The sequence below is a fragment of the Tyto alba genome, unplaced genomic scaffold (genome assembly GCF_018691265.1).
Source record: "Tyto alba isolate M040663 unplaced genomic scaffold, T.alba_DEE_v4.0 Super-Scaffold_8, whole genome shotgun sequence".
In the NCBI taxonomy this organism is placed as follows: Eukaryota; Metazoa; Chordata; class Aves; order Strigiformes; family Tytonidae; genus Tyto; species Tyto alba.
In genome coordinates, this window is record NW_024881329.1 from 10,743,689 (window position 1) to 10,771,090 (window position 27,402).

At 37.3% G+C, this 27,402-nt stretch overlaps 1 protein-coding gene across 1 annotated transcript in view; it reads left to right on the top strand.

Moving 5' to 3' along the window:
• FAR1 (fatty acyl-CoA reductase 1) overlaps window positions 1–27,402 on the top strand; it is an 88,250-nt gene that overhangs the window by 9,914 nt on the left and 50,934 nt on the right. Inside the window, exons 2-3 of the mRNA XM_042784470.1 lie at window positions 1,470–1,565; window positions 13,776–13,923. The gene's annotated coding sequence lies outside the window, so the exon portion shown is untranslated. The remainder of the gene's footprint in view (window positions 1–1,469; window positions 1,566–13,775; window positions 13,924–27,402) is intronic.

Here is a 27,402-nt window from a genome sequence, read left to right on the forward strand (position 1 = left end):
AAATACACAACTTAGAATTGCACTGTTTGCCTCAGAAGGGTGAAGATATAAAAATAATAAAAATATGAAATATATGCTTCACTATTTGTAAACAAATAGAGCCTGTGATGGTAATTAAAGAAACCTTATTAATTTATTAATTAATAGTAATTTAATAATTAGAGTTTAAAATTGGCATAGATTCATCTATATATGCAGAAATAATAACTTATTTGATTTAGATTATTATCCCTGATATCCAGAAATTATGTTACTTGTAAATGCAGCTGCTAATAATATCCCATGTAATCTATATTTGCTAAACTTGGCATATTGAATGTGGGGATGACAGATAATGGACCAGATGAATGTAATTCTTTTACAAAACACTCTAATTGTGCACATTTTTGTTTGGGTACAGCATATCCAGTGTGTAATGACTGAGAATGGTGTTGAGCTCTTTTAATGTTTCAGAAAGAAGAAGTTTCATGTTCAGATTAAAATTTTTCTCCTTCTTAAGTATCCCTTTAGAAAATACAGATGTCTTTTGGGCAATACTTAATGGAAGAGTCAAAACCAGGAAACAATGGCTAACACCTGCTGAAATGCTGTTCAGTAAGAGGCTTAAGACTGCCCAAATTTATAGACAGTATGGTGAAAAAGAGGTATATAAACTCTTAAGACAGAAAGAAAAAAATAATACATTTTCTCCTGAATGAAAAGGCATTTCATGATCCTTTGTAGGTGTAATACTGTGTATATAAATACAATGGCAAAATATGGGTGAAAAAAGCCCCAAGTTTCTTAGGAAATTACCTTCTACTAGTGAGGGTACATTTCTAGTGTCTACAAATGAGGACTGATCTGCAGGAGACAATTTTTGCTTTTCTTGGAATAAGAGGGAAAACACAGTGGATTTTGAGTTTCCATATTCTGAAAACATCAGGTTATGAGTGAGCCAATGCAGTGGGTACAACTGATTAGAGTAGGCGAGAAACTATAAACCATTAAATGTTTCAGGTATCCACCAAAGGCAACTGATTCAGAAATTGATTGCAAACTATTGGTGTATATGTTGCATTATCAATACTGAAATTTCTTTTCCTTTGGAAGAGAAAGAAGTGAGAGAGGGTCACTTTTTATGAGACTTAGGCTGAAATACAATAATGCTTAGAAGAGTGTGGTTCAAATCTGTGATTATTTCTCCATGTACGCCAGCAAACTGTCTCAGGCTAGATCTAAGCATGAACTGAGTGTTCTCTTTTATCATCTAAAACCATAGAATGTTATACTGGAAATGAGACAATATAACAATATACTCCAGAGTTTATTACAGTAATGGCTTCTCTTTGTCATGAGGCATTATAGACGTCAAACAAGGGCATGGCACTTCTGAAGATGAGATCTGACTTTCCCTGACCTTCCCTTATAGATTGTACAGATACTTGAATCAACTGTTACTGAAAAAATCTGTGTTGCTTTGTTTGCAGGTGGCATGCCACTTATGTTGAATTTGTGCCATTGAATGCAATCGGACTCCAGGATTGAAAACAAGCGGAAAGCAACCCGTCAGATTTTACAGACAGGTAGGCGAACAATGGCCATATTCTAAAGATTCTGAATCTTTTATAATTTACTTCATGTATTCTTTTCATTTTGTCAGGGAAAAATATTATACTGCATCTTGAAATAAAACGCATCCTGAGGTACATTACTGGAATATGATTAGAGGACACAAAGCTTTCTAGAATTATACTCTTAAGTGACTAAGGCATGTTTTCGCAAATCAATTATGTAATCTGGTGTATTAATACTCCTATAGAATTCTTCATCCTCTAAAATTAAGGCTTCAATACTGCAGTCAGATTATTTCTGTGCTATTTACAAAAGCAGACTTTTTCCCCTTTCAGGAAAGGTTCCAGTGGGTAGTTCCAGATAAAATGCTTTCTAACTGCAACTCTGGCTAAGAGAATATTAGTAGATCATTGAGGAATGGAACAAAGTAATTGGTGACACACTGGATGATTGGTGAGGCAAGCTTTCTAAATGTGTCCGAGGAATGTTTCTGCCTTGACACAACAAAGAGCCAAAGTGACAGTCAGTAAACTCTTCAGAACTTCATTTGATTGACAAGATTTGTGGCTTTTCAAATACCACAGCAGCATGTTTGGTCATTTATGTAAGCAATGTTGGGTATTTTCATGTGGTTTTTGGGTTCTTGCAGCTATATGAAGATTCGACCACATGGCAGTTTCCAATTAGATAAAAAACAGCACAGAGACTTCTGTGAAGATCAAAAGATGGCCTATTGCAGTTTCAGTTTTGTCCAATCTGCTTCATACAATGAGTTTTTAGCAGGTACTGGCAAATGTGAATTTGCAAATAGTTGCTTGCCAGCATATTTTTCTCCAGTTACATATAATCTTTCATCTGAGAATCACAATGTTGCTGAATCTCCCTGATTTCTTTCTGAGGAAAGTATATACCGATGATGTTTGTTTCTAGGTTATGTATATTTGGGCAAAGACAGATTAAATGTAAACATCACTGAGAAAAAGAACAGTGAGAAAACGGAAGCTGGTAAATTCTATTCCTGGTCACCTGACTTTAAGTACACTTGCTTACCTAGGGAGATAAACTGGACGCTATAATGATAACTGTGATCCAGATTATTTCTAGAGTTTTCACCAATTAAGTGAAACATATACAATGTCTGAATGGACACTCTCTTTTGCTCTCAATGTAACTTAGCCGTGCTATCTAACAGAGCTATCCAGTTTATCATGGAATTTCTCTATTGACCTATCATGGACATGCCAGGATTTGATGATATGATCATGAATGTATCAGTGTTTGCTCTCTGCATGCCACCCTATACCATGGCTGCATAGAATTTCACATAGCATTACATGGCTGTTTTGAAGCCTAAATGGAGACCCCTGCTTACCTCATCTCTCTCTCATGAGAAGAATCTGAAGCTTGATGAAACAGCCCAGAGCAGCCTGGAGGAATGCTAAAATGGCTGTTAAGGAAAGTCATGAAGATGAGGTACCTCTTAATCTCCACAGAGACATATTTCAGTGGTCAGTAACAAAAATGCTATTGTGCATCATGAACAATAAAAAAAAAGCTGTGGTTAGTTTCAACACATACATATTGGCACATTTTTCAAGTACTGCTAGTGATATGTAAACTAAATATATAAGTTTTTATAGAATTGAGTGTGAAAGTATGGGTTTTACTTTGGATTTAAAAGTTGTGGTAAATTATTTTAGTCAATAATTACTTAGTAGGATATTAGCCCTCATGACACTGAAACGCCATGCTGTCGATGCTTTACTGAACTCATTGCTGTAAGGAACAATACAGTACTTTATGTCCTTTTTCAGTAGATAGGAACCTGGTACGGTACTCAAAACTGCTGTTGGATCTTTGGATTTTTGGGATCAATGCCATATTGAATTATGCATATGCATATGCACATACATTAATATGCCAGGGGGTTTATTTGCCTATTACTGTGTGCAGGGCTGAATGCCCTTTTAATGACATGCAATGTGATTGGAGCTCTAATGAGGGCTCATGTTCTTTTTTGTCATCCTTGAAACCGACATGGCATCCCTGACAAGCCACACAAGGAGACCAATTTTGAGAGCACAAGTAATCCTAGAGGAAAATGCATCTAACATTGGAACAGGGGTTAGTCTAAAATCCACCCCCTCTCCTTTTCCAGTCTGAAGCACTTCACTCAAGACTTCAGGATTCAGGAACCCTGCTTTCAGCATGCATCTGCACACAGTCACACACATGCATGTTCTATAAAATCATAATTTTAAAAACAGTTAAGGCATCTACTAAAAAAGATTTGAGTAATTAAATATTAGTGTCCACTTGATCCTGAAAGTGGGAGGTAGGGAGCAGTAGATATCTACAAGTATCAGGTTTGACCTAACAAAACCATCGTAAGAATGAATGTGCTAGCTCTGCATAAAATAACCATGAAGACACAGGATGATACAGGATGGAACAATGAAGGCCTGCATGTTTTATGCAGGTAGCCACATATTTTTCTATCCTTTCTACTGAAAAGACGTTTCAAGTTCATATTCCCATATTTTTTGCAGTCACTGCAGATGAGCAGATAGCATCCAAGTAAGCAATCGGGAGCTTGATGAAATCTCATGGGAATGATAAGTACAATTTACAACTGAATGATGACATTTCAGACCTTTCGTTCAATCCAGTGAAAGTCCTGAAAAAATCTTAGGCCATAGTCAGCTGAAATATAGAGAACATAGAGAACTGGCAAAAATCATTGTTTGGTTTGGGTGTTGAAAGAAAATATTGTGCTAGGTGCTATGCAAACATGTAAGAAGATGCAGACCCTCTAATAATGCTGTTACTAAGGTCAAAAAAAATGTGTTGTATTTTATTGCTCTTCATTATTTGAGATATTAATTGCAGCAAATAAAATGTTTTAAGTTATATATTAAAGACCTTGTCCCAGAAATAAAATCCTTTAAATGAAAACTTCTGGGTACAAGTCTTATTGAAGATTAACTCAGTAGTTAAATATTTTGACCTGAAGTTTCTTTGCTATATTCTCTTAGTATCTTTGTAAATGTATTTGTACTATTTTCTAAAGCCATAATGCTTTTCTGTATTTTCCTTGCTTTATTTAATCCATCCTTTTCACTGAATTCTTAGCCAGATTATTAATATTTGTCAAAATCAAATTATTGAATTAATAATTTTCTTTTACAATACTAAAAATACATTTTCAATACATGCATTTTATTTTCATTATATGTATATTTTAAATCCTTATATGTTGACCGGTAGTTTTCTCAAAATGCATTTTTCTTCTTAAACCTTTCTGAAATATCAGTACTAACATGAATTCTTACAGTAATTCTCAGAATGTAGTTCATCAAGAAGTCTAGCACCTTATATGCATTTTGAGCATCAGTCACTTCCTGTTCTGCTTTTTACTTCATTAATTTTTCTGGTTGGAGTTGAGAATGTAGTCTACGAGAAAATGCACTTTATGATAAATGTATGGGTATCAGTGCTTAAGAGTTTTGCTTTTGTTTCTTTGCCAGTGAGATTCAAAAAAAGAAGAAATTGGAGTTTGGCTCTATAGATCATCACCCTGGTCTTTTCTACTATGATCTTTAGTACAGGAGAGCATTATTATTAACTGTAGTGGAAGTTTCAGTGAATTAGAATATACTAGTCAGTATGACTCTTTTACATCTTCCTGACATGTATTTCTTCTCTCTCACACAAAGTTATACAGACTATCTCAATTTTAATTTTTTCTTATTAAACTGTTTAATTCTCTGCTTAGCCTCTGCTGAAATCTATTCATAGGTTGTATCTCTTCTTCCATATGAAATCCAGACTTTTCATCTAAATTTTCTAGGCTTTTTGTTAAAGGCCTAGATTCCCACTTCTGTGCACTGCACATTGTCATTTTAATCTATGCAGTTTGGGCTAGGATATGAACAAGTCAAAATTTGCTTAGCTTGCACTGTGCATGAATGACAATATAGAATGCTGAGTAGTGAAGGAGCTAACCCTATATCTCTGCCCTCATTTTCTGCTACCCTTTGTTTTACATTGTGATCTCCTTATCTCATAGGATAGACTAGTGAAGGGAAGAATTAACCAGTTCTGCCTGAGCAAGTCACTTCATTTTTCATGATTCAGAGTCCTTATTAAAATGGTCATCCCTATAGAATCCTGTGCCTAACTTGATTTTTTTTTCTGTGGTAACCCGTATGTTAGGAACAGGCGTTTCTCCATTAGCCAGATAACTTTCCTCCTCTTGTCTCCTTTGCCCTTTTCTTGCTGCCCACTACCAAAACAACTGGCCATGGTTCAATATTTAAGAAAAGAGAACAATGACTATATATAGACAAATATTTATATATAAAAAATCAGAATCTATAAGAAGCAGCCCAAACCTACACGACCCTACTACAAACTGTTCCTTCCCTTCCTATAAGTTGTACAATTATGCATGACTTCAAGATTGTGAACTCTTTGAGTATGAATTGTATTTTTTCATTAATTCTTACCTACAGTTATCATCCTGCATGGGCTTCATAGTTTTACAGTGATCCTATAAATGCATTTTAGAAAACAGAGGATCATGTAAAGGAAGGATTCTGAGCCACCATCCCTAGCAGCCTTATGAAATTAAAGATCAGAGTAATTTAGGCAATTACTGCATTAGCTTTCGCAGGATTGGTGCCCCTTCTCTCTCATACACTAGGAAACTCCTTTAAAAGGAGGAGTCTCCGCATATCTCTGTAACACAGATGATCTGAAAAACAAAGGAATGATCAGAACCTAAGAGGAAATAGGGCATACTAATGTGCAAACAGATGCTGAGGCAACGGTAGCATTCTAGACCCCCCATCTCTTTGTATCTGAGAGATCTATAAACTTTTGTGAGAGTACACATTTACCAAGGTGCACAGAGGAGATGGCTTGAGCTAAGTTTGTTTTTGTTCCATGCTAGCATCTGTGCTGTAACTATAGGAACGGACTCTATAAATAGGCCAACCCAGTTACCTTTTTCAGAACTTCAGGGATGGCTAATCCCCAAAATAGATGAATTACATAACTCTGTTCTCTAAACATACTCATTCACTCTGCAAATTGGGTTCTTTGCACACCACTGTAAAATTCATGCATCCCTCTAACTTACATTCAGTACTCACTGGAGCAGTTGTTCAGTTGACATAGTTGTACTACCTCAAAGAGCAATGCTAATTTTCAGCATCTTGGGATTTGGACTTTGGCTGCAGATATTTGTTAAAGTGCATTTAAAAAGAAGAGCAGATCTGAAATATCAGACTGCAACACAGATTCTAAAGTTAAATTAGGTAGGGTCAAAAAGGCTAATTTTGATGCACTAGGCTGGATGCACATGGCTGTTACATGAGGGGGAGCAAATACTCAAACTGAATTGTGCACATTTCCAAGACTGTCCTTGAACTTCAGGTTACAAGAGAAGCCAGAGAAGTTTTTCTTCCTCTGGAAAACAAGAGTATTTAAGAAGCACCATATACTAAAGGGAAGATCTCATTCTGGAGTTCTGAAATATGTCCTTAAAGGAGCAACTCTACACAAATCTAGACCAAGTGTATTATAAGTGGAAATGCCATTCTTGGATCAAATGCTAACTCTCCAAAACTCTAAGGGCCTTCTACAGTGAAATTGTGCATTGGAAATATTTGCAAACAGAATACCACAAGAGTCCTTAGTGCATGCAATTTTGTGTCCAGTTACTGCCTTCTGAAGCTGAGCAATCACATGTGTCACTGCTACAGTGGCGTGGCAGCCTAATAATGTAAAGAGAGGACATTGCTTTGGAACGGACAGATCTGAAGATAAACACGCTCAAATATAACTTCATCACATTAGGGATATACTTAGAGGAATTGTGTCCTTCCAGGAAAGAGTACTTTACAGCTGTGTTATCACTAATGCCTGATCAGTTCTCTTGCTTATGGTAATTCTCATACCATCTTTGAGGGATGAGTTATTTTATGCATTTTACAGATGAGCAAACAGAAATAGGAAAAACCATGTCCACAAATCTCCAAGCTGAAATCTACTTAGAATGGAAGGAAATACCACCAAAAGGCCCCTGCATCACTGCATGCAAGTTGAGATACTTTCCCATAAAAGTGGTGCACACTGTGTAACATGATGGTTGCAGGGACCGAAAGCTGAACTTGTTTGGTATGAGAAGTCCTGCATTCCAGGCAGCAGAGCAGACCACAGGGCTGTGAGTCTATTACTGCTCTATTATGTAATGTTTGCAAGCTCTTTGCCACAAGTGATCTAACACCTGCAAGAGACACATATTTCCAACTCCACTAGGGCTGCAATCTCATCTCTTCTCTGTATTGATTTTCACAGAAGAATTATAGAAAATCTGCAAAAAAAGTTTCTTGGGTATTACTAGATTTTCACTTTATGTGTGTCTCATGTTTTGTGCTCTCCAGAAATACTTATTTTCTTTCCACCAGCCTTCACTATTTTATCCATCTCTGTTGTGTTTCTCTCCTGGGTTTTTATTCCTAATTTATAATCAGTCATATAGCACTCTATCTACCATATTTCTGAAGAAATATGAATACATATTGTTCTGCTTAATTTTCTGCTCTGTTCTCTTGAAGCATGAAGTAAAAGCTCTTTGTAAGAATATGAACACTGAATGGAATGATTGTCATTTTTTGGATTTCTGGGGAGCCTCGCACTCACAGCTGTTATTGCTGGTGCCAATCCCACCTCCATGTAATAAAACACTCCTCTCTATTATCTCACTGCACAAGTATGCTAAGTACTTTGTTACAGGCATTTACTTACATCCTAGTCTTTCTGTGATGGTGAAACACAGGTGTTAACAAGTCACTCAGCTTTTGTGGCTGCATTGTAAATAGCATTAGGCTAGCCAGGTGGTGATATCACATCAATATTCTGCATTTCCAAAGAAATAACTTGCGTTTTTATTTTTTGAGTACAGACCATGAAACAATACAATGGGCTTCTCAAATTTCTCACTGTTCAGAAAAGACTACTGTCCATGCAATGTTTTTGAAAGAAGAGGCTTTCAACTATCTCCTGTTTCACAGAATCATTTAGATTCTCAAAGTCCAACTGCCTGCTCAAAGCAGGATCAACAATGAATTTAGACCAGGTTGCTCAGGGCTTTATCCAGTTGGGTCTTGAAAATCTGCAAAGACAAAGATCCCAGAAGCTCTCTGGATAACCTGTTTTATTGTTTAATTACATTTAAGGGGAAACTTTTTTCCTTAGTCAGAATCTGACTTATTTCAATTTGTGGCTATTGTCTCTCATTCTTTCACAATGCACCTTAGTAAAAAGCATGGATCAGGCTTCTTGGTAACCTCCTCTTAGGTACAGAAAGGCTGTTATTAGGCCCTCCTAAACCTCTTCCAGGCTGAATAAGCTTTTCTCAGCTTCTCTTCATAGAGCAACGGCTTCAAGCCCCTGACCATCATGGTGATCCTCTGCTGGATTTGTTCAACTTGATCATCTTTTCTGTACTGGTGGCCCCAAAACTGGACACAGTATTCCAGGTGCAGTCTGCTGTGTGCTGAGTAACAGGGGCTAATCACTTCTTTCAGTCTGCTGGCTGTGCTGCTGTTGATAGAGACCAAGATGCTGTTATCCTTCACTGCTGCCAGGGCATACTGCTGAATCATGCTTAGCTCACTGTCCACCAGGACCCTGAGGTCCTTTTCAGCAGTGTTCTCTCTAGCCAGGCAGTCCCCAGCCTTTACTCTTGCAAGGTATTAGTCTATCCCAGGTGCAGGACTTGGCATTTGTCCCTGCTGAATTCCATGAGGTTTCTGTAAACCTGTCTAATCCTCTGGGTCATTGATAAAGTTATGAAAAAAGGTATGTCCCAGAGTAGACCACTGAGGAACTCCACTTATAATTGGCCCCCAGGTGAAGGACAAACCATTAACCACTGTTCTTTGAGCTTGATGATCCAGGCAGTTTTTCATCCATCTAGTAGTCCTTCTGTCTAGACCAAGTCCCATCTTGGTACTAGAATAATGTAGAAGATTGTGGCAAAATCTTTGCTAAAGTCAAAGTAGGCAACATCCACTGTTTTCTATTCATCCCACAGTCATTTCATTATAGAAGGCAATCAGGTTGGTCAATGCCATGATGGATGTTCCCTGTCACTTTTCTCCTTATTTGCCCAGAAATGGCTTCCAAGACTCATGCTATGATTGTACAGGAACAAAAGAAAGGCTGATTGACCTGTAGTTCCCAGGATCATCCTTCTTGAAGCAAAGGAAAAAATATGCAAGATGTGCAGACAAGTTGGATCACAGTTTCCACCCTGTCTCTGCAGCAATTTTTTTTTTTTTAAACAGGATTCTAGGCCGAGGTAGTTACAGAACAGTTTCGTATTGCAAAATAAAAAGCAAGGGGGAAAAAAAGACAATATATTTAAAGATAGATAAAGAGAGTTTTGTTGAAAATAATGTTTTAACTGTACAAAGGAAGCTGAACTAGGTATTTCAAATTAATTAATTTACAAGGAAAGTGATATAGTAACTAGAGAAAGAACAAGTTATGTAAGGTAAAGGATGATCAGTATTTAGTTTAGTTTACATTAAGCAAAACATTCAATAGAAATAGCCTCTGTTCCAGTGGAGTGAACCAGTGGTATCAGCCTTTGAAAAAGGCTCTTGAGGTGATCTGGTATATTATACAATAGTAAGCTTTATTTATGTACATCGGTTGCCTTAATAATTAAAATGGAATAACAAAAAATTGCAAGATTAACCAAAATAAACAAATAAGATCCCACCTCACATATCTCTCAGCATTATTTGAATATGCTAATAAAGTAGTAGATAAAGAAAACAAAATGGACCTTTAGTATGACCTGATTTAGTAATTTCTGTGTTCCTAAGAATATCACAAGTCAAAAGATGTTATCCACTGGAGCATGAGTTGCCCACAAGGATCTTATCCCCTCATTTTCTTTTTTCATCAGAAAAAGAATCCAGATACTGAAAAAGTAATTATGTGAAAGGAAAGAATACTCGTGCTTTTTTTTTTTTTTTTTTTAATCAATCTGTTTTACCTCATTTAGGATTTTTGTCATGCAATATCTTGGCTACAAGTTGGCTTTGGCAAGTTTCACAGAAAATTATTTCCTCTCATGGGGTTTTAGCAAGCACTGGCAAAGCATTCAAATACAAAAGCTTTTGAAAATCTGATGCATTTGCAGCATCTTAACAATAAGTGTTCCATTATAATTAAAACTATACCATTAGTCATGAATATTTGTAATCAAGGGTGGATCTGCTGAGATGGATGTATCACAAAGGTCATTCTTTGCCTAGCTTTCATTTTCCTTGGCCCATGTTACCATTAAATCTGTGCAGTGAACTGATTTCTTCAGATATCTTAGAACCAGAAAAACAAATCAAAGGTACTAAATATTATGTGGGAGGAGCTGTTATTTGAACTTATCATACTGTCTAAATCACACATGCAACAAGGAAAAGCAGCACTTTATAATGCTTTCCTGTTAATTCAGTGTATGCACACACAGTATAATATATTCAATATTTTTCTTTTCTGACCCGAAAGAGCTCTGACAACATTTTCAAGAGTTCAGTGGCTTCCTTCAGCGTAAATTATATGGACCAAATTTTCTTAAGTGGCCCTTGAAACCAGACTGCCAGAATGTTTCTTCTTTTTGTTGGTACAGTTTCAGAAGCACAGAACCTCATGGAAGTTTCCTGAGAGCAATGCTCTTCAAGCCTGATGTTCTTGATGGGGAAACTCCCTTCACTTGTGCCAGTGTTCCTAATACGAAAATTTGGTCTACACATCAAATTGCCTAGCTCCCGGCTTTCCATTCTGAGAGGCAATCGAGCATTTGTTAGCAAAGACAGTTCTTTGTAAAGATAGGGATGCACAGCAGGAAGCCTAGTTGCAGTGAAGTCAAATTTGTATTAAATTCTGGTATGATGTCAGTTAATTGATGTCATTGATGGACTTCATGTATAATTCAAAACTATGCAAGATTAAATTAAAAAAAGGTCTGTAAATTGTGCCTCTGCAGAGCTGGTGACATTTTAGGGAGGCCATGGGTTTCTAAGAGACTTCCTCCAATTCATTGCATAGGGGTAAGTTCTGGAAATTAGGGCTGAACTGATGTTTGACTTGGGGACCTTCTTTTCTACGGTTGTTTCCTCTGAGGACATACACAATAAAAGATTCAAGTGTCTCATGTCCTGCTAGCAAGGAGAGGGGTTTACTTGCTGGGGAAATGAGAAAAAATGGTAAGAAGCTTGGGGGGAAATTGCTTATCATCCTTACATGGATATTCTTCAATTCTTGCATATATAAGAAAGCTGAGTAAGATCACTTTCTGTATCAGAGCCTAATTAGTATGCTATCAGACATGTCTTTTCTAGATTTTAGTGCTAGAGGAGCCATGATAGGTTGTAAAATACCTATAAAAAGCAAACATTTTCCTCTGTATTTATTTTAAAGGCGTTTCTCTATTACACTCACAAAAGTTGCAGAACATATGGTTACCTACTGCTAAAAGCAGTGAAAAAGCATCCAAGAGCAGGCACGGTGCTGCGTCTGCATACACCATTAGCAACGCTGCCCTCCTGTGGGCAGCATGGAAAGGGTTTCTTTAACTTCAGCGTGGGGCCATCTGAAACCAAAAATATGGAAAGCCTTATTCATATTAGTGAGAAGCAGATTTCTCACATGTGTGAGAGGAAAACAGATCCTAAGAAAAAATATCTGAACAATTTACCATAGAAATAACACAGAATACCACAGAACCTTTCCATGGTCAATCCTGTGTTAACAAAGAGAAACTGGGCCAAGTTAACCCTGCAGTAATTCTGATGATGTCAATGAACTGTGATTGTGCAAAGGCTGAATCTGGACTGTGATGTAGCTAATTTCTGTGTTCAGTTTAAGTGTTGACAGATTAACTCTTACAGATTTACAAAGAATGCTTTAGGATGTTACCACCTTACCTGTTGACTCCTCCTCCCAGAGAGATGTCACCGCCACAAGTATTGAGCTGCATGAATTAAGCATATGAGCATTTCTATTCTGCTGAAGAGCAGACTGTCATATTTCTATCCAGAATAAACCAAGAGAAACTAGGTCTATATGAAAAAAAATAGGTAGATATTTGAGATAAATCAGGTATAAGTAACAAGTAGATGTAGTAATAGAGATTCACACAATAGCACTTATATCATTATTTCAATGAAGTAATACAATCTTGGCCTCCAAAATCATGTATCTCCAAAGATCTGTTCATTACAAAAGGGACTGATAAACTGTTCATTATTCATAACTGTCACATGGTTTTAATGGAAATAGAACTTTAAATACTTTAAAAACATGTAATTAAGAAGGTTTTGAAAACGTTTATCTTTCACTTTTTTTTTTAGGACTTGGGCTATATCATGTTATCCAACATGTAAGAACTGAGTACCATTAACCTCTGTTAAAGTAATTTTCTCACTCTCTACTTACTTCCTCCAGTACAAAAAAACCCCAATCAACCAACCAACCAAAAAACATAGAGAAACCAAATACCTTGACAGTTTCCTATTTTCCAATGAGAATAAAATTTTACTTATATATATTTTTATGTTGATTTCTCTAGGAAGATTCACATATATCCTCAAAGATACCATTTGATCCTTAGAATATCCTTGTTTTCAGTTACCTTCTGGTATCATTAGACCTGGAATTATCCTTCAGATAGATTTCAGCTGCAATCCCAGAAAAGTCTTGACTCCCCTCCAACATTCAAAGCTAGCTTTGTCCTCTGATAGATTTACAAGGAATGGACACAACTGCATTTTGTGACATTTTGTCAAGTGACATTTGTCCCTAGGACAGGAAGTTAAATCTGGTAAAGCTGCAGAGAACATATGCTACATATTCAACCCTCTGCAGGTGCTGTGTGCAGGCCACATGACTTCCAGACATAAACCTAAAAGAAAAAGTAAAGCCTCACCTCTTAGATTTTATTTCCCTTAGTGAACACTAAGGAAGCACTAGAATTACAAAGTGTGAAAAGTATTTTAATAATAAAATTAAGACCTTATCTACCCTAAAAAACTTCAGGATGACAGAAAAGGAGATAGTAATATCCCAGAGAAAGAAAATCAGAGGCTGAAGAATTGAAGGAATTTTTTCACTGAAAGGTCATTTATTTATTATTTTTTTAGCTCCTATTTAACCACTGCAACCAGTGAATCAATTGGAGAAGGAAACAGTTGTTTGAGATTTGTCATCGCACTGCCCACGTGTACAGTGCATGATCGAGAAAAGGGGACACATCTGCTTCCAGGAAGAGATTGCGGAAGACCTGACAAGGTTGGTAAAATTACGTGAGGGGAGAGGGAGGAATGTGGGAGGAGAAAAGAACTTTTTCACTTAAAAAAAAAAAAAAAGCCCTTTTGTTTTTCCTTTAGCCAATGTAAAGAAAAAAGAAAAAGAATGAATACAGTTTTTAGAAAGTCCTTTGCTGGCCACCTTTAGATATCCCTTACAGTAATTTACCCCTAATTAAGTATGGAGAGAAGTAGAAGGGAATGGAGCTAGGGGAAGAGAAAGAAAAAGAAGTGGAAAGTAAAAGGACTGCAGAAGCACAGAGTATTGCTGTGATATCAGTGGGACTATAATGAATTTATAAAGTAGACTATAATGCCATAAAATGTTTTTCTAGGGCATATATGCACAGCTAGGTGAAGTTGCAAAAGCAATGTGGATAGGCACATTCAAGCTCTTTCTAATACAGCTACTTAGTATAGCAAGTGTAAGGAAGGCCTGGTGGCAAGAGCTTCACCATGGCATGGCAGCGCAAAACCAAGCTCTCTGTAGATGTTCTTATTGATGCTAGTGTGGCTTGAGCTAAATATACTGTAGCTGGTGTGAATGTACCTATCAGGCTAAAATGACACTTTCTCTGGGCTGAATAGGTGTAGGTAATTGGTTAATTGCAAGCCTCATACAACCATGTGATTTTTTGAGAGTGTTTGTTAATTTGGGAATGTTTATTAAAAACATGTCGAACATGACCCTGAAAGCAACTAGAAGAGAACTGTGACAGAAAAAATAGTAAACTAAGGAATTGTTATATAGTTATACTTAAGCAAAATATGTATCATTAAGTAATAGGTATTTATGAGGATTTTTTCAGGTTTTTTAATCTCTGAGCTTTATGGATTTCCTCCATGCCTATAGAAGAGTATCTTTGTGGAAATAGCCTAGACCTAGCAGGTCTAAGATGCAGAACTGAATTCAGACATGATTTTTGCATGACAGAGATTTATTTATATTTTGTGATACTAACGTATATCCCATAGTAATTTAGGGTCATCCTTCTGATGCATTCAAAAACCATATAGCTAGTATTATTGCCCCTGTCTAATTGGGCTTTCCATGACAGCTGTGAATATTTTGGAATTACTTCAGAATCTTATGGATGCATCTGACAGTTTTTAAGACAGCAGGCTCATTGTCTACCACATACACCAAAAGTATATAGACACAATTTACCACACACTTGTACGTATTGTAGCATCTTGTGTTTCTTTTCACAAGGCGCAGAGTACCCAAGATGTCTCACAGTGAAAAATCACAATCCTCTAAATTCTCATAAACATGTCCAGTCTTCCTAAATATGAAGTTGTGGACACAGGGGGCTTGCTTTATTTCTAATTAACTGCAGTTTAAACCAAGATACTCTACAATTTCAGTGGGATTACAACTGGTTTGCCTATGCAAAAGAGCTGTCAAGCCATGTAATACCTAGCAACTCAAATAATCCTCTGTCAGGTATTAGCTATATAAAGCACAACCTCATAAATTATCAAAATGGAAACAAATGGTTTTTACTGCATGTGAAAGGATCTCTAAATCTACTCAGGTGGATGCTAACGGTGGAGTACTCTAGTATGGACTGTTGCTTGAAGAAATCTTTGTGTTAACACCTGTCTCAGACTGGGGCATGCAAATATCATATGTTTCAGCATGTACAGCAACTGTAATGATGCTTCCAGAGAACTGGAAGAAAGACTGCATCATTCTTCAACCATAGGTGTCATGAAATAATTACACTTTTTTGACTGTTGATTTCTCACATCCTTCTCTCTGCAAAAGTCACAGAATATTTCATACCAGTTTATTCCATTTCACAATAATAAACAGTGTAGAAAAAAAAACTATTCCTTAATACAGAGAAGTCTGAGATTATTTCCTCTAAGCATTCTCAAATTCAAAAGCAGTTTGTCGGTTTATTGTGATCTTGGGTGCACTTAGCCTGGGTGCACAGGGCATGTTACTTGCCTCTAGATGGTGCTCTCATGTTGAGATTAAAGAGTTCAATCAGCTTTTTCATTACAACTTTCATAATTCTCTCAAAATCAATATAAACCCTCTCAAAAGAGCAAGGAAAAAAAACTTGCTGGAATGCATACGAGTGTACCATAGGTTTGTTTCAGGTAACTGATATTCCCCAGATTGTATAAGGAAGTAATTTTAATTCTAGGGAAATCATCACTGAAACCATGTAATACTCTAATCTAAAGGTGCAAATTCTATAAAACTTTAAACCATGTAATAAGAATTAGTTAAATAATACCTTCACGGTTAAATAATATCAAACAGGTAACAGTCCAGCATTACAAACTGGAAAACAAAGGCAAATGGATTACTTTTTTTGCTCAAAGTCTTGAAAATTGTGCTCAGAGTGCGTGTAGGTGATTTAACACCTGCTCTTAAACAGAGAGCACAGCTGTTGATTTCTACGTTGATAAAGTGTCCTTCCTTGATGCCTTTCTAGGGAGGAAGTATGACTAGGCTCTGCTTTGTAGCAGAGTACAAATGTTGTGTAAGAGCACAGCCAAGGGTCTTCCAGTTGAGAAGCTATATTTTTCCTGGGGACATAGTAGAGCTACATATTGCCATAGCAGTATCAACTTGTACAGCTGTGCAGCATGCCCACATTTCACTCTTTTTGTGTCTACAACTGCTCTGGTGCTGGATTTGCTCCCTCCCAGTTACCACCACAACTGGCTGCACAACTGTGACCTTTAAATGTCTCAAACTAGTACAGGACTTGGGTCATAAATTTGGCATTTTAGCAATAAATACTCAATACTTTCTTCTAAGAACAATTTCTACTTTTGGCAGTGTGGTTTCTGTGGATCTATACTTGGATATCTCTATGCAGCATTCTCCCTCACATTGGTGCAAATATTATGGCAGAAGTTGGAGGTGATTTGTGTGTCTCAGATTTCTGACAATGTCCATTGTCTGTGAGCAGAAGGCAAGCTTTTAGATCATTTATAAATGCTTTGGAGTCTTTTGGGGTTCTTTTTTATTTTCAACAAGCAACTCATCTTACTCTTCATGTTCCTTCCCAGAGAGAGCACTAACTGAGGTTGCATCGATCAGTAAGAGGTTCTCTTGGTCCCACCATTTGCTTCCTATTTCTTCTGCCACATGCAGCTGTGACACACAGAAACATTTTGGTTTAAAATGAAACAAAGAAAGAGTACTCACTGTAGAGTAAGCCCTATTGCAACATATCATTCTTTATCCCTTTCTTTCTTTGAGGATAAGTCTTCCTTCATACAAGCTGTTCCAGTTCCAGGTAAAGTGGAACACCCAGTTTCTCATGATGAAGATCAGGATGTCAAATTCCTTTTCAGCAGAGTCAGTTTTCCCACATGTAAAGAGTCTCTTTTCAGATAGCACAAGATCAGAGCTGTAAATTAGCTGAAGCTGGCATGTAGTGTCCCCTTTAACTTCCAAATGCACTGAACAAAAGCAACTGAGACTAGTTTGTGCTAACACCAGTTAGCAAAGAAAAGAAAGCTGAAACTTGGATATTGTAATGTGAGAGATTCTAGAAAATACTGTATGAAGCATTGCTTCAGGACAGGAATGACTAAACAGCTGCTTTTCTAACCTTAATGTGACACTGTCAGTGAATAAAACTATAGAAAGAGTGCTCAAGAATATTTGTTCACTGTGGTTCTAGTATTTGATTTTTTTTCCTGTAAGACCTGGTATTGGGAGTAATTTAACTTCTGTTCTCTAGGATCTACTCCATTAACCATTTCTAAAACAGACCACTTTTGCTCTAAGTTTTTCTGCCTGCAATAATTTAAAATACTAAATCATTTAAACATAGTAAAATTGTAACAGCATTCCCAGCGAAGTCCCAGACAAATTTAATGGTGCATTAAAAAGCGTATGCTGCTTACTAGCATGGCAGACATCTCATTAACTCAACATACACAAATCTTTTTCATCATTCAGGTTTTAAAACATGTCAGGAAATTAGTGCACACAGAATTGTGAAAGTCCATGCTCCAATATTAATATTACTTCCAGTAGTGACTTTGATGTCAGAGGAGCAATTACCCTGAATTCTTTGTTTGAAAAGAAAAATCAAACAGAAGGTACAAATCTTTTGAAGTATTTCCACCTCTCATAGTTTCATCTGTTGAATTACAGATTTAATTAACCAAGAAGTACTTTGTAGAAAACTTCATTAAGAGTAAGGGGAACAATTAGATTATTTTTAACAGTAATGTCTTTAGCATGACATCAATATATTGCAGTATCCTCCATAACAGTAATTTTATTAATCATCTTTCAGAAATATTTCCATAGTTTCCTCTACATGAAAAACTAAGATGGCAGATACCATTTACATGACTGAAATGCTGATGCCACTTTCTTACCATGCTGCTTCTCAGACTTGCCTCTAAACTGCTCCTCAGAATATTATCCCAGGTTTTCCATTGGCATAGCTTGTGTACCAGGCTGGAGTTTGTCCAACAATTATGGCTTCTCTAGTGGTAGTTTCTGTTTTATTAACCCTACCTCTCTGTCCTCCTAGCTGCAGCAGAGAATCACACAGACATCATGGGGTGAAAGGGTTAAATGTCAGTCACATATTTCTAATCTAGCAAGTAGCCTGTGAGCAGAGGGAGCAAGTCAAAGGAAAGGAAGTGGAGGTGAGAAGTGAAATTACACTAAAAGACTGACTGTACAGCTGCACTTGTACTCACTATCAAAATTGGTAGGTCAGAGCCCATCATACAGCAGCTGTAACCAGTTCCCTAGCTGGGAGAGACATCACAGGTCTGAAGCAAGTATAAAGCTCATACATATAAACCAGATGGACAGAGATGAATTAATGATTTAAAGGTTTAGATTACAGTAAACGCAGACTTCTTGCGTCTCTCTGCCCACATACTGACATAACACATTAATACATAAACTTCGCGCTAGAGTTGCTCCTCTAGATTCTTGCCTTAAGGTATCACATTGTGCAAAATATATACACTTATCTAGGTAAAGGCAGTGTGGTTCATGTTGTCAGAGGCAGTTTCTTGCAGTTAACTACTGCTAGGCTAACAAGTTAATTTAAAGTCAGTGGGAGTGAAGGAGCTGAGGCCTATCAACCATGTTAAGAGTTGTATGAACATGCTTGATGATTTGCACAGATGTTTTCTGAGTTATCTTTGCGAATGGAAAAACATTTATTTTCTCTCTTCTAAGAATGAGGGTCATAATTTCCTTGAAAAAGATAACAATACTACTCAGTATTTATAATGACTTATACAGCTATTCAGGTAGCCATTTCATTGGATTCTTCTCCTATGATCAGTACATAGTACAGAGCATCCTTTACTGTCAATAGCATTGTTTAGTCATCAGTAACAATCCACAACATACACCTTGCTCTATGTGTGACTAGCCCATTCATGCATATGACTTACAGTATTTCCTTATGTGGATGGCTCTACCAGGTATACAATTTCTTATCAATAATAAACTGGACAGAGCAAAATAAATTAAAGAAAACTGACATTCCAGCTACAAAACCTGCCCAGCATGTTCACTATTCACTGGGAGAAAGCAAACATTTTCAAAAAGAATTGCCTTTCTCACTGAGGCAAACAAAAGAGTACATGCCTTGTACAGAGCAGAACTAACTCAGATGCTGCACCATCTCTACAGAAGAGTCCTTAGATTTAAAGTTGTGCTATTAAAATGCTTGAATGTGCACTCAGCACACATACATTCAGTGTGACAAAGACAATCAGCTAAGTTACTGTGCTTCATATTAATCTAAATCTTGTATAATTTTAGGGCAGGTGTGATCAAAAAAATGAACGTTTAAAGCTATTGCTGTAGATGCATCCATTTTGCTCACAGAGCTCCTCTAATGTAATCTGGTTTACCGCTGGACCATGTGCTAACACTAAATACGTGAGAACTAAGATAAATGTAAAGCACATTATGTCCTCACAATCCCAGCTGTGCATCAGAAGAAATAGAGATTAAAATATAGACCAATATTTAAATAGCAGATGCACTCTAACATCTGCATGGCACAACAGAATGTGTAACACCTAGGGTCACCCTATCTGGGACAATTTATAAATATGCGATACATATTTCTTTCTTCTACATGCATCTTCTCTCCAAGGCAGTACAACTTTCAGCAGCAGCCTTTCCATGTACTCAGCTTCTCAGTAGTCATGGCTACTTTTGCTGAAGCCATTAGATAAACCTAATGCTGTAATATTTTTATATGTATGGAGGGAAGAGTTGGATGCAGTTTGGCTTAGAAAGAAGAGCAGCAACTGTGGATTTAGGAGGCTGAATCTTATTCTTAACCTTGTCAGACTGTTTAGCCTTCAGCAAGTCAGTTAAATTTTCTGTGCATCAGTTTCACTATCAGTAAAACTGAAGTAGTAACCTAATTTCTTTGTAAATGTTGTTGAGTCCAAGGAACCAAATATACTATATCAAAGATAAATATTTGCAAGTAGGTATGTCCTGGCCATTGGAATAAAGTGCACTCTCCTCAACGTGTGATCTTGTCTCAGTCTTGTGAAGTGCAGTACATTCATACAGCAATTAGATCAACTTAGCTTTTCTGACTGTGATGCAGAATCATTGGAGAGAGAACCATAAAAACACTACAGGAGCCTGTGATTTTCAATCGCAAATAATTATCACATATCTAGAGTATGGAGTCTCACTGAAACTGGTCACTGCATACTTTCACACAGAATGGATGAATTAATAGAATACAATTTATAATTCTGTTTATGTGTCACTCTTTCTGTAACACCAATTTCCCCAAGTTACCTTTTTTTTTTTAATGCCTAGTAGAAATATTTCACCCTTGTATAAACATCCACAATGAAATTGGCTTGTTTAGAGATCCACAATGAAATCAAAGTTTGCAATGTGTGCAAACCAACACACCCTAAAAAGGAATCTCATGCTTTTTCTCATGTACTATTTCATGAGTAGAGATGGCAAGTGTGATTATACATAGACACAAACACGCACACATATATCTGTGACTGTGGCCTTGTTTGTATTAGCAAGTGCCATGGCACAGCAGGAATTGATCTGTAAAGTAAAATGGTTGATTCTGTGGGCCTGATTTCACTCTATATGTGTCTTGAGAGGGGGTTACTCCAGACTAACTCTAGTGCTGTCAACTGAATTTGTTGTTGAGACACACTAGGTGGGCTCCCAGGGTAAATTTCTAGTTTCAGGTTGCTCCAGTGCATGAACCAAAGCATGATAACTGGAGAGGATCAGGAGATTTACTTTGGAAGCGCATGCTAATCTGAAGTAAAATGCTAATGTAGATGCACCCTAAATCATCACAACTCTTCCTGCTTCTCAACAAACATCTGAAGGCTGAGCTGAACAAGGTTTGTTTTGATCTACTCTCCAGAGGAAACCTAAATGTCATATGCCATCATCCTTTGAGTTATGAAATTATGCCCTTAGCTCCTCATAAGAAAATATGTTTCCAGATATTGGAAAGGTAAGTGTTGAGTTCTAGTATACAATAAGCAAATCTTACTCAGTGGAGTTCTGGATATGCAGTTGGCTTTCTCTGTTATCTTCAGTATGAACTCTGGAACATGGCTTTGGATGTGGCATATAGGATCCTTTCTGAATCAGTTTTTATATTTATTTTTTTTCCTCCTGGCAGTAGTTAGTTTACTCTTATTTTCTTAGATTCTAAGCCTGCCAGGAAAAACAAGAATCTGAGTCCTGCCTAACTTTGTCACTTATTCCATCACAGAAGGATCTAAACAATTTCAGCTAAAGAGGAAACACATTCTGTGAACCAAAAACCTCCCTATCCTCATGCAACAACTTGAGTATCTAAGAAAGTAACAAGTTCCAGCAACTTTCTGGGCTCTTTTATTATTTAGAGCTTCCTGGATCAATTGTTCTCCCAAGGTTACTCTGTGCCAAAGTTACATGTGTATACCTTCCTTTAGGACATGGCAACACTGAGAATTTCTCTGTGAAGGGGGAAGTTTTCTTCCTTTCACCTAGATTCAGCCTTAACTTCTTTGTAATTCCCTCAGTGTGGATTATGCCAATTCCATCACACACCCATGAGCAAGAAAATATGTACTGATGCGTGACATTTTTCTAACCTTCCTTAGTGAAAAGCTCCATGGATTTTAGAAGAAAATTAGATCAAGTGTCTTACTGAGACATTTTTTAGTAAGAATTACTAGAACAATGTTTTCCTTCTAGACAACTCCAATCTTTTTCTGTGTTTTATACTTCTATAAACAATTACTAATTTCACCCAAGATTATGTCTTTAATATTTACCAAAAGTGTGGCAAGTAACAGCTGAGAGATCTGTCATACTCAAAGAACAATATCCTCTATTTCAAGGAAGGAGTGCTTTATTTAACATGAACAGCCATCTGAAGTATTTCAATAGTCATATATTTTCAAATCAAATTATCATTATCACAATCATTTTCAAAGCATATAATTTTCTATTGTCATGTTAATTTCACACAGGTGAGCCATCACTGTGAAAATTTTAAAAGAAACCATCAGATTAAATATGATCCAGATGTAAATTTTCTAAACACTAACTTCAACAAATGGGAAAATCAGTATAAATGCTTCTTTAATGTGTTTTAAAATGTCAGTGGGAACAAATGAATATTTTATTACTTGAAAGATGAACTCTTCAGCATTCAGCTGGGTATAACTAAACTGCATCTGAGCACAAGTCTTCTATCACTGTCTAGGCAGTAGAAATAGCCTAATTTGGGAATAAAAAAGACAGACCCTGAATCCCAGAAGCACCGTATTGCCTGTCACAAGGAAACCACAATCAGAAAGGGTTCAGGAGCTGCAAGTTAAGTGACTTTATAAACAATAAAGTATTCTGGAGAAAGCTCCAGGGTATGGTAAATGTGTCTGAAGAACTAGAGGAGTGTGTCTGAAATAATCAGCCTGCAGCATTTACTAAAATAAAGTGTGTAAGAAACTATGAAATTCAGACAGAAAGATACAACTCCTAAATAATATAACATCCTGGCAAAACTGAAGATAGCACCTTAGGAAAGGACAGAGGATGCTAATGTTTATGGCAAGATTCCTCCAGAAACAGGAGTAAATTAAAGAGTAAGGGTTGGTAATTTGGGTAATCTGGTAAATTTTGCAATGTGAGGCTGACCCTCTACTAAAGGATAAGGTTGAACAAATCAAATATGGTGGCCTTGTCTACGCTGAGAACTGCAGCATAAAAAGCTAGCCACTAATGCACCAGGGACTAACAAAAAGCATTATTACAGCTAGGACATGCAAAGTAGTTCTTGTAAAATGAATGCTCTGCTATAGACTAAATCCTTGCAGAACCCTGAAACCAAATGCATTTGATGAAGAATTAGGATATGGCCCCAGACATAAATTATAAGCAAGATTAGCCTGCCAAAAAGTAACATAAAACCAACAAGCAGGAGCATCTTTGACTGGAAGGAAACAAAGAATAGTCATGAAGAAATATTGTGATGTCTGGAACAAGCAGTAACTGTGAGTTGCTACAAAAGATTGAAGAGGTGGATGAAAGAGAAGATGGATGAAACCATATGTTGCATATGATATGTGAAAGCCAAAATAAAAAAAAAAAAGAAAAAATCCAGCTGTTTCTCAGCCTAGAAAAGCTGCAGCCTTGTAACAGAAACTCAAAGTCTTCTGTGTTAGAATAGGACTAAAAATAAGTTCTTTCATATTGAAAAGATGGTCCCATATATATAAATAAGGGAAGAAGAATAAAAGCAGCTTTTCCATTTACATTTTTGGTCAACTTCTGGGTGCATGAAGACTGGAAATAGGCTTTCATAACTATTCTGAAAAACTGGAAATTAGTAAAAATTTCTAGAAAGGATATTCTCTGTAGGAAAAAAAACTTAGAAATGTGAGGGGAAAAGCCATGGACACTTTCAGAAGTCTATACTGAAGATGTGCACTGTGGTGGACTCGAGTCCCTGTCCCCTGACTGCATAGACAAAGAAGTTCAGTGGTGCGGCCTCTTTCTACTGCACAGCCCTTGATTTTATTCCTATGTACCTGAAGGCATAAAAGGACAGAAGTGATGATGTATAGTCAAGTCACACCCTGATGTGGAATCAGGGTAGAGCTAGAGCTCACATCTCTGTTTGTGAGCCCAAAGGAATTCCCAGACCATCAGTCTATACACAGATAGAAAGACTGAGAATCAGCTCAACCTTCTGTATGTCCAGAAGGCAGCAAATTGGATCAATAGGGAAAGCCTAGCACTGTTTCTTAGTTCCAGTATGACCAAACAGCTAACTCTGTCATCTAATTTTTTCTAGATTTTGTCACGTTGAAGAGAATATATGATGTTATCCAGAGCATAGGCTTTTGGGAGTATAACTCTTGATTATTTCTGCTGCAGCATTTACAATTAAAAGATGGCCAAAAGTGGTTTTTTTTCAGACTTTCAGATAAATAGTACTACTCTGAGTAAAAAACTGTGAAGGGAGATAACTGGGCCAGTGTCCCTTATAAGGTAGCTAACTATATGTGTGTCTATTCCAGACTACTGAGATATCAGATAGCCCAGCTGGCTGTGCTAACCCAGAACTGGAATCAGTATCAATGCATCCTCATGGCGCTGCACTCAAACTAATTAGTTGGGTGATGAGAGATAGGGTTTTTTCAGCTTGCCATGTGGCTTATAATGTATTATAGCTTGAGTTAAATGTCTTCACTCAGCTTGCTTCTGGGACATGTGTCTCTATTAGCCTGCTGGGAGTTTGCTTAGGGGGTCTTCTTAGGCAGCCTCTGGTGGGGTGCAGTCAGGCCCTCAGCAGACAACCCTAGGTGATTGAGTATGGCCTTGGAATGGAAAAAGCCCTCTAAGAGGGAATGCAAGAAGAGCACAAGGTTGCCTGCGCCTTCAGTTGGAGGCACAGCTCCATTTAATGTCATTTCTAAGGGGAAGAAGTAGATATTGATCTGCCTGTAGCTTTCAGCATAGCTGGCTACTAGTCTCCTAACTCACTGACAAGCATCTGATCCTGGTAAAAAAGCCAGCAGGTCTATGCTGTTGCTACGCTTTGAGAACTGTCTGCGTCCTTATCTTCCCCTGTCAGTGATGTAACAGACAAGCAGAGGCATTTCATGCTACTACATGAAATTTAACCAGAGATCACAAACCCTAAGATGTCTTTACCTGCCACTCCCATAATTTCTGCCTGGTATCACCACTGAGTGCCAGAGCTGTGTTGCTCTATCCTGACAGTTTGATTTTCTTTTCAAGGTAACCTTTGTTCTGAATGTTCTTGTTTTGTAATACTTGGATTGAGTATTAATTTAAAGATCTCTGTAGTGTATTTTGTCCTAAATTACTGCTGTGTGTACTTACCTGCATTGTAATTTAGGGTCTGGAAATTATAGAGCTCTACAGTGGTGTGGTTATACATGATACTTTGTTCACAGATGCACAGCGGAACTCACCACCTACACACTATGGCAAAGAACAAAATGAAACACCCAGGCACTATGCTTATAGTATGTCTAGGTTAATTCCAAAACAACAACAGCTCCTTTATCATGCATAAGCATTTATAGAAACAATAGAGATGAGATCAGTATAAATTAGAGTAACAGAAGGAGGGGAGTTTGCAGCCAGAGCAGACATTTATCTTTGAAGTCAGTCAAGCCTTGGAGTTGTCTTTGCTTTTAGCGGGGGGTCAGACCAGAGAAGGTTCCTTCCAACTAAAATTTTTCTGTGATTCTATGATTCTAAGAGATTCCAAGAGATTGTATCACCCAGTCTAGTAAGGCGAGGAGGAGATAAGGGAGTGAAGAAGTGAGAATGGGAAATGGAGGAAATCAAAGAAAATGTTAGCCTCTTTAAGTCAACATGGAGGCTTGATTTATTTAAAATTCTATCTACCAAATGGATTGTACTTCAAGAAAACTTAATGGAACCAAGTGCTACAGTTTTCATTCCCATGAAATATCAAGGAATGTGAAAGTGTTTAGCTAACAGAAATAGTTGAGCTAAATGCAGTTGATATAATACCAGGGAAACCAGGATTTGACAGAAGAAACTCACAGTACAAAATAATACTTTATGCTGTACTAGTTTCAGAAAAAATCTGTCCTGCATTAAGCAGGAGAAAAAAAATAGAAAAAAATATTTAAATTCCAGCTGCGCTCCGAATGTCAGATCCAGAGTATAGCCAAAGCCTGGAGATTCTGACCCACTGTTGAATAAGAGCAGCTATTATAATGTCTCATGGAAGAAAAATACTCAGTTTGATTTATTCTACTCTTGAGCCTCAAAGTTCACCAAATCAATCTGAATAAGGTATGCAAAGGTGTTTGACTTTTAGGCATCTCACCGCTTCAGCTCCTGATTAGAAATCCTGGCTCCCTAAGCAATGCATTCAAGTCTAAACCCGTGTCTTGGTTCTTTCAAGAACAGAGAGGAATGAAACTTACACCCCAGATGACAAAAAGCTGCTTCTCTCCTTAGAAGAGTGGAATCAGTTTTCCCCCTTAGGAAGATCCTGGTTAGGATGGATGTATTTTCTAAGCCACATTCTGTCTCTCATCCACATCCTTATCCTGAAGAATTTATTATATAAAGTGAAACACTGCAAGTAAGAGATTCCAGAAGATTGACACCCAGGTGTCTGGCAGCCTGCTGTCAAGGTCACTGTCGTGGTCCATGGGAGAAAGAATTAACACCGAAGTTACTAATCAGAGTAAGGACTGAAATCAGGTCTGTTAACACCAATGCGGGTGCTTTAACTGCTAGGTTACTGGATCTTTACACTTTTCCAAAATGAGAACACAGCTCAGAATTACTTCTGAGCCCTTATGTTGCAGTAAGGACTATTGCATTTAGACTGATATTCTCAGGTTGGGGCTCTTTTCTTTCTGCCTAAATAGAAGTATATATCCATCTGTTTAGTGCTTAAACAGTGAGCCTGACACATTCAGGCTGCAGTAGACACCTCTACATATTCTTCATGGGCAAACAAGGCATTTTCTTTAGCTCCAACACGCACAGAGTTTGCTGGATTTGCTGTGCATTTGCAAACCATTCGTACAGTACATGCATATTAGATCTGAATCTTCTAGGAAGCGCCGTACCTAATGCTTGCTTATTAAAGTGTTTGGGATTTCTGAACATCCTGCTGTCTGTTTAGGACTGAATGGTGGGACAACCAGAAACCCTTGACAAATGTCCAATATCCATAAAATCTGCCCTGTCATAATCTCTGTAGGTAAACAATATCTGTAGAATCTACTGTAAACAAAGGCTGTATCCTTGAGAACCTGAAGACCTGATTACTTTGCTTTAAGAGTCAAGTCCTGTTGGAGATTGCAGCAATTTTGTAGCAATATTACACCTGCAATTAAAACTTAAAGCATAGCCAATAAATTCAAATGTCTGAAAATGAAATAATTTCATGGCAGCAAGTGTTACAACAGG